Genomic DNA, 13125 nt, shown 5'->3' with positions numbered 1-13125 from the left:
CTGGGGGCTGGGGAGGGGGTGGGGGGGAGATCTGGCTGGAAGGCTCACGGAGCCCCGCAGACTGGTGCCTCCACGCAACTCCCCGGGGCTGCCAGAGGTGGGACCTTGGCCTTCCCACCCCATCATGGCTCATCTTGTGCGAGATAAACCAGCACCCCCCCCAACTCATGTGCATGAGAACAAAACTCTACATGCACCCATGTGGGCACAGGGGCACACGCACACGTGCACATATGTATGTACAGGACCTACAGGTACACATGAGCACACACGTGCAGGGGCAGTGCACACACACACAGGTTCACGCAGATGTTAACACACACCCGCGTGTATACCTCATACACATACAATTCCCTGTACAAACATGCACACATCAACATACACGTGCACACATCTAAGCTCACGCTCAAATCACACACATGCTTACAAAGTGCCCTCGCAGACACAGGCACAGACCCAGGCCCAGCTCTGTGCTGCTCAGACCCCTTGAGCGTCTAAACAGATGTGTCTTGCTCCTGCTGAGCTGTGTGTGCGTCTCTTTCCCACGAGAACCACAGGCTGGTCCCGACCTCTGTCTGCACGAGGGCTGACCATGCCCGGTACACAAGAGGCACTCACTAAAGAGGCCCCATACAAAGGTGTGGCACATACACTACACAACCTAGGGTAGGGGTCACAGATGGGGTGCCAGGCCCCCAGTCCCAGCAGACAGTGGAGAAGCGGCCACCATTGGCCTTTCGCACTGGCCCACCTTCCCCGGAGCTGGGAGTCAGATCCCCAGATCGTGGACAAAAGGCACAGGCACTTTTATTTTGTTTCCTTAGCAGCCTCACGCCCTAGGGGAGTGGCACAGGGTCCTGGCCTAGTTCAGGGCTGGGTGTGGCGGGTGTGGGGTCTTTGCTCCACGGCAACTGGCCACTCAGCAGGAGCCTGGTAGTCCCTGGTTCAGGCCCACCTTCACCAGGAAAGGAAGGCCCGTGTGGTTCACCCTCTAGGGTTGCATAGACCACTGGCTTCCCACCCGACATCCCCTCCACACTCAGACCTCTCACTCCCGCTGCGCCCACCCCACAGCCAGGAGATGCTCAACAGGTACTGTGGATACCTTGGGGCCTGCCTACCCTGCATCCTTTTGGCCTCCCTCCGAGCAAACCAGCTCTGTGCTCCATCTGTTCCTGGGGGCGAGGGGGCACCTGGCCAGGCCTGACCAAGCGGGGCTTCCCCCGCTGGCTGCAGTGGCTGGTGCAGGAGTGAGCAGGAGACCCACGTGCACCAACAGGACTCATTCCCAGAATGCTTCCCCCACCCCTGGGGTTGCTGAACCACAGGATGGAAGCCTGGGGCTGCAGAGAGCAGAGGGAAGCAGGAGAGAGAAATGACAGAGACGGGGAACATGAGAAAGATCAGGTTCCCTGCAACATCATCGGAGCCAGATCAACCTCTAGGTACGTAAGAGCCGGTAAGAGATCCCTTATTCCTGGAGTTCCCATCGTGGCTCAGCAGTAACGAACCCGACTAGGGCACATGAGGATGCAGGTTCAATCCCTGGCTTCACTCAGTGGGTTAAGGATCCAGTGTTGCTGTGAGCTGTGGTGTAGGTCGTATACATGGCTCAGATCCTGTGTCGCTGAGGCAGTGGTGTAGGCCAGCAGCTACAGCTCCGATTCACCTCTAGCCTAGGAACTTCCATATGCTGTGGGTGCAGCCCTAAGAAGACAAAAAAAAAAAAAAAATCCCTTTATTCCTAAAGCCAACAGAAGTTGGATTTCTCTCACTCTCCACTGAGAAGGTCCCAATTAAGACAAAGAGCTTGGGAGTTCCCTGTTGGTCTAGTGGTTAAGGATCCAGCATTGCACTGCAGCAGCTTGGGTCACTGCTTGGTGTGGGTTCAATCCCTGGTCCAGAAACTTCCACACGCCACAGGCATGGCCACAAAACTTAAAAAAAATAAAAAGATAAAAAGATAAAGAGCTTGATGAGTGAAAGAGGAAAGGTGAAAACAGCCCTCGACCACTGGGCCTGCTCCCTCGCAGAAGTGACACCTTCTCAGGGGCAGAAAGCGCCAGGGTAAGCCAGACGCAGCTCATGGCCTTGGCCGGGCCATCACGTGGGTTCCTAATAACAAAATTCCTTTTGCAAAGCACTTACTTTTGTATCAGTTAGAGGGAGTTCCCCGGAAGCCCATAGTTGGAGCCTAACCTCCGACCTGCTTCTGTGTGGGGAAGGAGAGGGGGTTTCGGTCACAGCCAGCTTGGGCGCTTCTGACCTCCCATCTTCTCTGCTCTCATCTGTACACACGGGGACCGTGTGTGCGTGAGTCATCCTCGGCGTATTCTAGGGAGACACAGCTGGGAGGTGCTCTCACGCAGGCCCTCACAGTCTGCAGAGACGCCCAGGTAAACATCTAGGTAGGAGGCCCCCTGGGCCAAGGGTTCGCAGGCCCAGGCCCCAGCATCTGAAGGTCAGACGGGTGGCCCAAGGACCAGGCAGGGAGGAGCATGTCAAGACCAGGCTGGATTCTCCCACCTGGGGTTCTGGCCACTTCCACAGCAGCCACAAAAGACACAGGGTCCTGGGATTCAAACACCGGGCCAAAGAGCAGCAATGGCCTGGCGGCATCACCAGGGAGGGGCACAGAACTCACAGTATCCTGGGACTTCCTTGAACTTGGGGAAAGATCCATGCCCTCCTTGCCCCCCAGAGTGAGGGGCCAGGAGAGGAAGAAGGGAAGTTCCCAGATGGCTTTTCATTTTACCCCGTAAGCTCTGGAGGGAGGTAAGAGCCATTCCAGAGCCACATCCACTCTCCTATCCTCAGGGCTCAGGCTCCAAGCTTTAGAGCTGTGTGACCTCCAGCAACTCACCTAACCTCTCCAGGCTTCAGTTTCCTCCTCCGTAATAGGAGGGGGCCGCCACCAACTTTGCAAGATTATCGATGAATGTAAAACAGCACAGGGCCTCCACATCGTTACTGGAGCTGTTGTAGTTGTTACCTAGAATGATTCCGCCCCCTCCCTCCGTCCTGCTCAGCCTCCCGTCACCCTTGCTCTGACCCCTCGGTTCTTCTTCTGGGTGGTGGTGGGCAGCAAAGGGCCCATGGCGCTCTGGGAAGGACTGTGAGTCAAGAGAAAAAAAGAGAAGCATTCTGTGTGCCAGGCCCAGCCCCCTGCCCCAACAAGAGCAGCCCGGCTTCCTCCCAGACGTGGGCTGACTCAGCTCGCTGGCACTCAGGGTGGAAATGAGGACAAATTACAGGGACAGGGGGACCTGGATCTGGGAGCTGACTACGGGCCAGCGCTGACCTTTCCATCTCACAGCCGCCCCTGAGACGGCACAACGTTAGGCCCATTTTACAGATGGGGTCATGGGGGGCACAGAGAGGTTAAGGAACATGACGAAATTTATCCAGCCTGATGGTGGCAGAGCTCGCTCTACCTCCGGAGCCCAAGTTCCCAGTCGTCGTGCTGCACAATGATCTGTAGCATCAGATCAAACCTGCCCCCAGGACTCTGGAACCTACCGAAATGCTAAGCTGATTCAAGGCACATTTTACAGATAGGGAAACTAAGGCCCTGAAAGCAAAGCCCAGCTCAGCAGCCAGGAAAGAGCAATGACAAAGCAGGAAAGAGCAGCTGCCCAAGTCCTCCCAACACGTGGCCAGATGGGCTCCTTCTCTCCTGAGGTTGCTCCTCGCCCTTCCACAGAGGAAGGGCCCACTTTGGGTCACCCCGTCACAAGGCCCTGACTTCCCTGGTGGAGGCCTGTGGGTGTTTCTGGCCCAGCTGAGGGGGTAAGACCCAGCCAGAGCCCCAACCTGGGACAGAGCGCTCCAGGGAACCCAATCAGTTCTTTGGGCTCTAGAGGAACGTGGAGCCGAGAAAGCTGCTTGGGATCAGGGGAGGAGAGGCAGCCCAGGCCCCTGCCAGCACCCCTCCATCGTGTCTGCAGACCCTTGGGGGTAGCAGGGAGGGAACAGTCAGTGTGGTTTCCTCAACTTGGGCAGCTCTGTCCTCATAGCCGCCAATGGGAGCTGAAAGACAAGACAAGCTCCTTCCCCAGGCGTGGGGAGGAGGCAGTTACAGGAAACTCAGGAAACAGATGCTGAGAGACTCGGGCGCTAGATCATTCAGCCTAGGTCCTCCCCCAGTCCAGACTGCGTGAACTGGCATCAGTACCCACCCCATAGGGTTCAGCTCTCCTCCCAGTTCCACCACTGGATCACCTGGAGTGGGTCACCTGTCTTTGGAGGCTTCCATTGACCTTGCCTCAATGGGGAGGCTAGATTGGCCTCTGCTTCCTTTATGACCCGTGGAGGACAAAGCACAGGGGCAGAGAAGGACACTAGGATCTCCGGGAAAACAGGGCGCCGTGGCATTCACAACCAGCGGACCCACCTCAGTTGGGAACCCACACCTTGGGATGGAGCTAAAATGACATCTAACATCCGCATCTTGATTTACAGAGTCCTCATCACTTCCCCCTCACACTGTCTCAAGGGCCAGACTGAATTTCCCATTGCACAAGTGCTGAAAAGCAAGACGATGACCCAAAAAATTGCAAGAGAAGTGCTTATGAAAACGGTTCCAAGAGCAGGACCCCAACATGCAATGATTGCACAATTTACTCTGATTTGTTCAGCAACGCCAGTCTACCAAGAGACCTCCTGGCAATTCACGGTTGTGGGCCAAAGAAGCGACATCATGTACCATGATTTTAAATTATTTTTAACTAATAATAAGGTATAATTTTTACCCACCAAATAGGAAGAGTTAAAAAAAAAAAAAAAAAAAAAACTTGGAGTTCCCGTCGTGGCTCAGTGGTTAACGAATCTGACTAGGAACCATGAGGTTGCAGGTTCGGTCCCTGCCCTTGCTCAGTGGGTTAACGATCCGGCGTTGCCGTGAGCTGTGGTGTAGGTTGCAGATGCGGCTCGGATCCCACATTGCTGTGGCTCTGGCCTAGGCTGGTGGCAACAGCTCCGATTAGACCCCTAGCCTGGGAACCTCCATATGCCACAGGAAGCGGCCCAAAGAAATAGCAAAAAGACAAAAAAAAAAAAACAAAACTTGATAATGATGTGAGAATGTAAGGAGACAGGCAGCCCACCATTAGTGCACAAATATTTGGCAACATTAATCAAAATTTTAAGTGCACAGAGAGTTCCCACTGGCACTCAGCAGGTTACGAACCCAACTAGTATCCATGAGGTTGCGGGTTCGATCCCTGGCCTCACTCAGTGGGTTAAGGATCTGGCGTTGCTGTGAGCTGGGGTGTAGGTCGCAGACATGGCTCGGATTCCACATTGAGGTGGCTGGGGTGTAGGCTGGCAGCTGTGGCTCTGATTTGACCCCTGGCCTGGGAACCTCTGTGTGTCACAGGTTCGGCCATAAAAAAAAAAAGAAAAAAGACACCCTGAACAGCTCATATAACAGGATCCTATTAGTTTAAATAAATATGTAAATTCTTATATATGCCTAGAGAGTTTCTGGAAGAAAACAGAAGCAATTGTCCAAGACTGGTAACCTCTGAAGAATGGGCTTGGAACTGCAAATCTGAGGGGAAGAAACTTTCCACTTTATGTCCTCCTGTGCCGCTTGATTTTTTTTTTTTTTAACTGAGAACATGGTATAATTTAAAGAAAAGGTGTTAAAAAAAAAAAAAGATGGGTTGTGAAGAAGAAGAAAGAAGATAAAGAAGAGCAGGAAGGAGTTCCCATCGTGGCGTAGGGGAAAGGAATCCAATTAGGAACCATGAGGTTGCGGGTTCAATCCCTGGCCTCACTCAGTGGGTTAAGGATCTGGAGTGGCCGTGAGCTGTGGTGTAGGTCCCAGATGCAGCTCAGATGCTGAGTGCTGTGGCTGTGGTATAGGCTGGCAGCTGTAGCTCCGATTGGACCCCTAGCCTGGGAACCTCCATACACTGACAGCATGGCCCTAAAAAGAAAAAAGAAAAAAGAAAGAAAAGAAGAGCAGAAAGAAGGAAGCTACAAAAGCTCATTTCTTTTTTTGTCTTTTTGCCTTTTCTAGGGCCGCTCCCACGGCATATGGAGGTTCCCAGGCTAGGGGTCTAATCGGAGCTGTAGCCACCGGCCTACACCACAGCCACAGCAACACCAGATCCGAGCCACATCTGCCACCTACACCACAGCTCACGGCAACGCCGGATCGTTAAGCCCCTGAGCAAGGCCAGGGATCGAACCTGCAACCTCATGGTTCCTAGTCAGATTTGTTAACCACTGAGCCACAACGAGAACTCCCCGAAAGCTCATTTCTTTAAAACCTTCTTAAACTATTTAGAGCTGGAACTAGCTGCTGATCCCAGGCCTGAGATCACCTCTTCTACCCTGAAGGTGTGTTTTGCCCTAAAAAGGGAGAACCCAGGTCTCTCTCTTTCAGTGTCTGACTCCACATGGGTCTTCCATCCACCCTGCTTTTAAGCAAAGAGTTTACCTTTCAATCTTAAGTAAGAAAACTCCAAGGATGGAGTTCCCTGGTGGCCTAACAGTTAAATACTCGGTGTTATCACTGCTTCAGTGTGGGTTCGATCCCTGGCCAGGGAACTTCCGCATGCCACAAGTGCAGCCAAAAAAAAGAAAAAAAAAGAAAAGAAAACTCCAAGGAGATCAATATACCACTTTGCTGGAGGAAATCTGACAGTACACATCAGAATCCTTACACACATGCCAAGGGACTTCTACAGTGCAGATCACAGCCGCTATGGGGATCTGGGTGTTGGTTTCACACGGGAATGTCGAGTTTGTGGAAATACATCAACCTGCACACTTAAAACCTGTGCGCAGCTATGTATTATTATTATGCTTCAATAAAAAGGTTTTTTGGAGTTCCCGTCGTGGCGCAGTGGTTAACAAATCCGACTAGGAACCATGAGGTTGCGGGTTCGGTCCCTGCCCTTGCTCAGTGGGTTAAGGATCCGGCGTTGCCGTGAGCTGTGGTGTAGGTCGCAGACGCGGCTCGGATCCTGCGTTGCTGTGGCTCTGGCGTAGGCAGGTGACTACAGCTCCGATTAGACCCCTAGCCTGGGAACCTCCATATGCCGCGGGAGCGGCCCAAGAAATAGCAAAAAGACAAAAAAAAAAAAAAAAAGTTTTTTTGTTTGTTTGCTTGCTTGCTTTTTGGGGCCACACCAAAAACCATATGGAAGTTCCCAGGCCAGAGGTTAAATTGGAGCTACAGCTGCTGGCCCATGCCACAACCACAGCCATCCCAGATCCAAGCTTCATCTGCAACCTACACCACAGCTCACGGCAATGCCAGATCCCAGACCCACTGAGCGAGGCCAGGGAGCAAACCTGCATCCTCATGGATACTAGTCAGGTTAATTTCCACTGCACTGTAACAGGAACTCCCCAAAAAGGGGTTTTAATTTTTTAATTTCTTTACTGGTGGTGGGGGGGGAAGGCGCCTGCAGCACATGGAGGTTCTGGGGCCAGGGATCAAACCCAAGCCACAGCAGTGACCCAGGCCGCTACAGTGACAACACTGGATCCTTAACCCACTGCACCACAAAAGAACTCCAAAAAGGGTTTTCTAAATATGCATGACCTAGAAATCCCAAGGGGAAAAAATCAGAGATAGGTGCCAAGTTGTACTTTTGAGGGTCTCCAGCTCATTGCTGTCATAACTAGAAAACACCAGGAAGGACATAAATTACCACCAGAAGACCTAGGCTAGAGAAAGACATCTCTCAACAGCACAGTTTGTCTCAGCCAATACAAAGAGGGTGCAGAAATGCAGGGGGCCCATCGTATCCAGGGGTTCCACATCTGTAGGTTCAACCCCCAGATGGAAAAAATTCAGGAAAAAATTTTGCAGAAAATTCCAAAACTTGAATTTGCCAGACCGGTAACTCTTTACATACCATTTACACTGCATTAGGTATTATATGCAATCCAGAGATGATTTAAAGTATTGGAAGACCTGATCTGTAGTGAGCATGAGGGCTTCAAGGCTACTCCACAGAGCTGGAGGACTGGCCGCCGTGGAGCGCTCTGTGGCATTTGGAGGCGGCGTTCCTACTGACACGGGCTGGAGAGGGATGTCAGGACGGCCGCCCGCAAGGGACGGGACCCATACAATATGCTTGCCCCAAAGGCAGCCTCACGTACCAAGGAAGACCCTCATTTAGTCTCCCTCCATCCCCAACAAGCAGATAGTGGGCTGCATCTGTGAAGACGACAACAGGGCCGTCATCTGGTTCTGGGTACACCAAGGTGAGACCCAGCGATGTCCTAGCTGTGGAGCCCATTACAAGCTGTTGCCCCAGCTGGCCCACCGAGCCCCTGCACTCACTCACTCAAGGGCGCTGTAAAGTTTCTTCTTTCCAATAAAGACTAGCCATTACATTGGCTCCTCCTCTCATAAAAAAATAAAAATAAAAAAAAAGTATTGGAATGCCTGTGTCCATCAACAGATGAATAAAGATGTAGTACACACACACACACACACACACACACACACACACACACACACAATGGAATACTACTTAGCCATAAAAAAGAATGACATTTTAGGAATTCACGCCATAGTGCAGTGGGTTAAGAATCTGACTGCAGGAGTTCCCATCATGGCTCTGTCTTGTTCACTGAAACCCGACTAGTATCCAAAGAACCCAAGTAGTATCCAAGGAACCCGACTAGTAATCATGAGGACGCAGGTTCGATCCCCAGCCTTCCTCAGTGGGTTAAGGATCTGGCGTTGCCGTGAGCTGTGCTGTAGATCCCAGATGCGGCTCAGATCCCACGTTGCTGTGGCTGCGGTGTAGGCCGGCAGCTGTAGCTCCGACTTGACCCCTAGCCTGGGAAACTCCATATGCCGTGGGTGTGGCCCTTAAAAGATTAAAAGTAAAAAATAAAAATAATTTTTAATAAAATAAAACGGGGATGCTAATAGTAACTGCCTCACAGTGCTATTGGAAGGGGTAAATGAGTTAATATATGTGTGTTAAGCTTTCAGAGTGATCCCTGGCACAGACCTACAGACCAGTTGGGCAATGGGACTGCTAAAATTTGGATCCCATTGTTCTGGGGTGGGGCCAAGGAATCTGCATCTTTTTTGTCTTTTGTCTTTTTGCCTTTTCTAGGGCCGCTCCCGCGGCATATGGAGATTCCCAGGCCAGGGGTCTAATTGGAGCTGTAGCCACCAGCCTACACCAGAGCCACAGCAGCACGGGATCTAAGCCGCATCTGCAACCTCCACCACAGCTCACGGCAACACTGGATCCTTAACCCACTGAGCAAGGCCAGGGATCGAACCCGCAACCTCATGGTTCCGAGTCGGATTCGTTAACCACTGAGCCACAACGGGAACTCCGGAATCTGTATCTTTAACAAACTCCCCAGATGAGTCTAAGCCAGTGAGAAACATTGGAATGAAATCCACTACACTACTCCCACTATCTTTGGTGGCCCTGGAGTTATCTGTGTGGAAAGCTTGGGCACTGGGACCTTTCTGAGGACGATTCTCACTAAAGGAGATCACGAAGCCAGCTCTTACTCTTCGCCATTCAGCTGGTCACGCCCAACCCTCCCAGGACCTCTGCAGAGCCTCACCCGAAGCTTCCTGCGCCAGACCGACAAGAAGGCGGGCATCAGCGCCCTCTATGGGCTAGTTTGAGTAGTGCAAGGAGGGAAAGGGGGCATCTCCTTGCTTGCGTTTCTAGGATGGCAGCCATATTGCTCCCTGACAAAAGCGATTGAGGGCTGGAGGAATTCTCCGCATGGCAGGAGATGAGCAACAACCACCCGCTGTCAGAATACATGCGTTCCAGCCCTTATTCTGAAGTTAAATGTACCTGTGCGGAAATCTCGTAAACTCCCTCCACCTTACTTTGTTCATCTATAAAGAATAACGGCTGGGAGTTCCCGTCGGGGCGAAGTGGTTAACGAATCCGACTAGGAACCATGAGGTTACGGGTTCGATCCCTGCCCTTGCTCAGTGGGTTAAGGATCCGGCGTTGCCGTGGGCTGTGGTGTAGGTCGCAGACGCGGCTCGGATCCTGCGTTGCTGTGGCTCTGGCGTAGGCTGGTGGCGACAGCTCCGATTCGACCCCTAGCCTGGGAACCTCCATATGCCGCAGGAGTGGCCCAAGAAAATGGCAAAAAGACAAAAAATAAAAAATAAAAAAATAAAGAATAACAGCTGGACTTCCCTGGGGCCTAATGGTTAAGGATCCGGCCTTGTCACTGCTGTGATGCAGGTTCAGGCTCTGGCCTGGGAATTTCTGCATGCTGTGGGTGTGGCCGGGAAAAAAAAAAAGTGTCTGTGGTAGACTATACTTTCCAAAGCCCCACCACCCCACAATATACCCCCCATCCCACATGCGCTTCTCACCACGTGACACTAACATCCCTCCATTCAAGCAGCGGAGCATATGTTCCCTCCTCTTGGATCCATGTGGATCCTTTTTTTTTTTTTTTTTGTCTTTTTGCCTTTTCTTGAGCCGCCAGACCTATGACCGATTGAATCTTCAGGTAATTCCATCGTCTAGACTTTGAGCCACCCCAGGAGACAATGGCAGAGCAGATCCAAGAATCCCCACAAGCCCCGCCCAAACTGCAGATTCCTGAGCAAAATAAACATCACTGTTTCAGGCCATAAGCTGGGTGGTTTATTGTGCAGCATCAGATAACCAGAACAGTGAACCAAGCGAGCTGCCTCCAGAGCTGTGCTCCTGGCCACCCTGCGGCAGCCCCTGCCATGAGAGATGGTGTAGAGGAGGGGTAGGGGGCTTGGGTCTGCAGGCAGACCTACCTTCATCCATCCATCACGTGCCGGTTACATCCCTACGGTGTGTCAGGCGCTCTGCTAGTGCTGAGGATAGTTCAGTGACCAAGACAGACAAATCCCTGCTGGGGGAACTAGGGAATGGGGAGGTGGAGGAGGAGAGAGGGATAATCCACGCTGCACAAGTATTTACAATAGAGTGATAGGAAGGGGAGACTGAGGGGGTGGGGAGCCCTATTTAGACAAGATCATCCGAGTCGGCCTCTCTGAAGGGGGAACTGTAAAGATGAGATGGATCCAACTTTGTGAAGAGTGGAGGGAGCAGCAGCAAGTGTCAAGAGCAAACAGGACTCCGGGCTCCACTAATTTTTAGCTGGATGACCTTGTGGAAGTGAGCCAGCCTCTCTGAGCCTCTACTTCCTCACAAGTCGGAGATGCTTTCAGAATCCACCTCGTAGGATTATTCTGAGGATCCAGTGAGCTAATACATGTATCGTGTGAGTCCAGGGTCTGGCACAGGAAGAGCGCCATAATTTTTTTTTTCCATAACTTTAAATGATTATGCTGAGGCCAAGGCTGCCAGTGGGATGCCTGGAGCTCCAGACAGCATGCTGCTCTCCCATCAGAAACTGGGCCAGGCATGGCTATGAGGGAAGAGACTATGGATATGGGGGGGTTAAGGAGCCCTCCCACTGCTGCACCGGTGCCCAAGTCACGGACGATGGGGGAACGCACCTCCCTGGAGATGTTGACACACAGTCTGGCTTCCGCCCACGCGCTGCAGCCATCCTGACTCATCTCCTCCACCCAGGGCTCACCCACCCGTCACCCTCGGCTCAGAGCTCGAAGGATGGGGCAGGAGATTGAACTGGTTGTCGCTCCCCAGGCCCCACCCAAACAGCACAGGCACCCACACTGCCAGGGGAGGAGAAGCAACGTTCTTAAGGCAGAGGGAGGAATCCTGAGAGAGGGCAGAGCTGGGCAGGGCAGAAGACCCAGGCACCTCAGGGGGCCAGGAAATCCTGCTGGATAAAATACCACCTGCCATCAGACCGGCACACCCTCAAGGACCCTGAAGAGGGCTCGGTGGGTGGCCAACACACATACCCAGAGAAAAGAACACAGATAAGCCAGAGCACACACGAAAGCCCACAGAGACATCAAAGGACCACAGGTAACCACACAGAAATGCGCAGACACATGGATCCAGCAATACGCCCTCCACGAACACATGTGCATACACAAACAGGTGTACCTCTCTGTGCCCATCCAGCTCTTGCTCACTACCATTCATCTTACTGGCAGGGTCCCCCAGGTGCCCATGCTTGAGGCCATCTGCTAACCCAGACCTGGCAGGGCCCAGCCAGCACACCCAGCATGATCCAGGAAGGAGGCTGACAGCCCTGGATCTGAACTAGGGAAGCGGGTGGGATACCAGCTGGCCCTGAGAGCAAGCTACAAGTCCAGAACCCAAGCCAAGTCTCAGGCCAGGTTCCTGAGAGCACAATCCTTGCCTTGGTGTCCCACCTGCCTTGGGAGCCCCAAAAGCCACTTTGCATCTTGAGCAGGTAAAGCAGAATCTCCTTATAACTTATCTGGAAGTCTGTGAAAGGTTGTGGCAAAGAGAGTTTAAAAAAAAAAAAAGTGCAGCATGGCAGACTGAGATCAGACATGATGTAGAACTTCCCACTAGAGAAGCACTGAACCATTGGAAGAAGTGTGAGCAAGAAGAGAGTGGTCATCTGGCTCTTTAAAGGGGGAGGACAGGGAGTTCCCGTCGTGGCGCAGTGGTTAACGAATCCGACTAGGAACCATGAGGTTGCGGGTTCGGTCCCTGCCCTTGCTCAGTGGGTTAATGATCCGGCGTTGCCGTGAGCTGTGGTGTAGGTTGCAGACCCGGCTCGGATCCCGCGTTGCTGTGGCTCTGGCGTAGGCCGGTGGCTGCAGCTCCGATTCAACCCCTAGCCTGGGAACCTCCATATGCCGCAGGAGCGGCCCAAGAAATAGCAACAATAACAGCAACAACAACAACAACAAAAAAAAAGGGGGGGGGGAGGACAGAACACGGCAAACCAACTATAATGGAAAAAATTTAAATCATGAAATTAAAAAAATAAAATATACGGAAGTGGGAAAAAAGGGGGGAGGAGCTGGGAGTTCCCACTGGGGTGCAGTGGGTTAATGATCTGGGGTTGCTGTAGCATAGGTCATAGATGTGGCTAGGATTCGATCCCTGGCCCAGGAACTTCCATATGCCACGGTGCGGCTGAAAAAGGGAAAAAAAGGGGGAGAAGGAGATAGACAGGCTGGCATTACAAATTGCAGAGGTCAGAGGAGTCTTTAAATGACTGTCAGTGAAGGTAGTAGCTGCTGTACTTGCCCAG

At 52.4% G+C, this 13125-nt stretch overlaps 1 protein-coding gene across 6 annotated transcripts in view; it reads right to left on the bottom strand.

Moving 5' to 3' along the window:
• Positions 1–13125, bottom strand: part of RAP1GAP2 (RAP1 GTPase activating protein 2) — a 211284-nt gene that overhangs the window by 181441 nt on the left and 16718 nt on the right. The window lies entirely within an intron of this gene.

This window comes from Sus scrofa, chromosome 12 (genome assembly GCF_000003025.6).
Source record: "Sus scrofa isolate TJ Tabasco breed Duroc chromosome 12, Sscrofa11.1, whole genome shotgun sequence".
Taxonomy (NCBI): Eukaryota; Metazoa; Chordata; class Mammalia; order Artiodactyla; family Suidae; genus Sus; species Sus scrofa.
The sequence above is the reverse complement of the archived record's forward strand: the minus strand, read 5'-3'. Positions and strand labels throughout refer to the sequence as shown.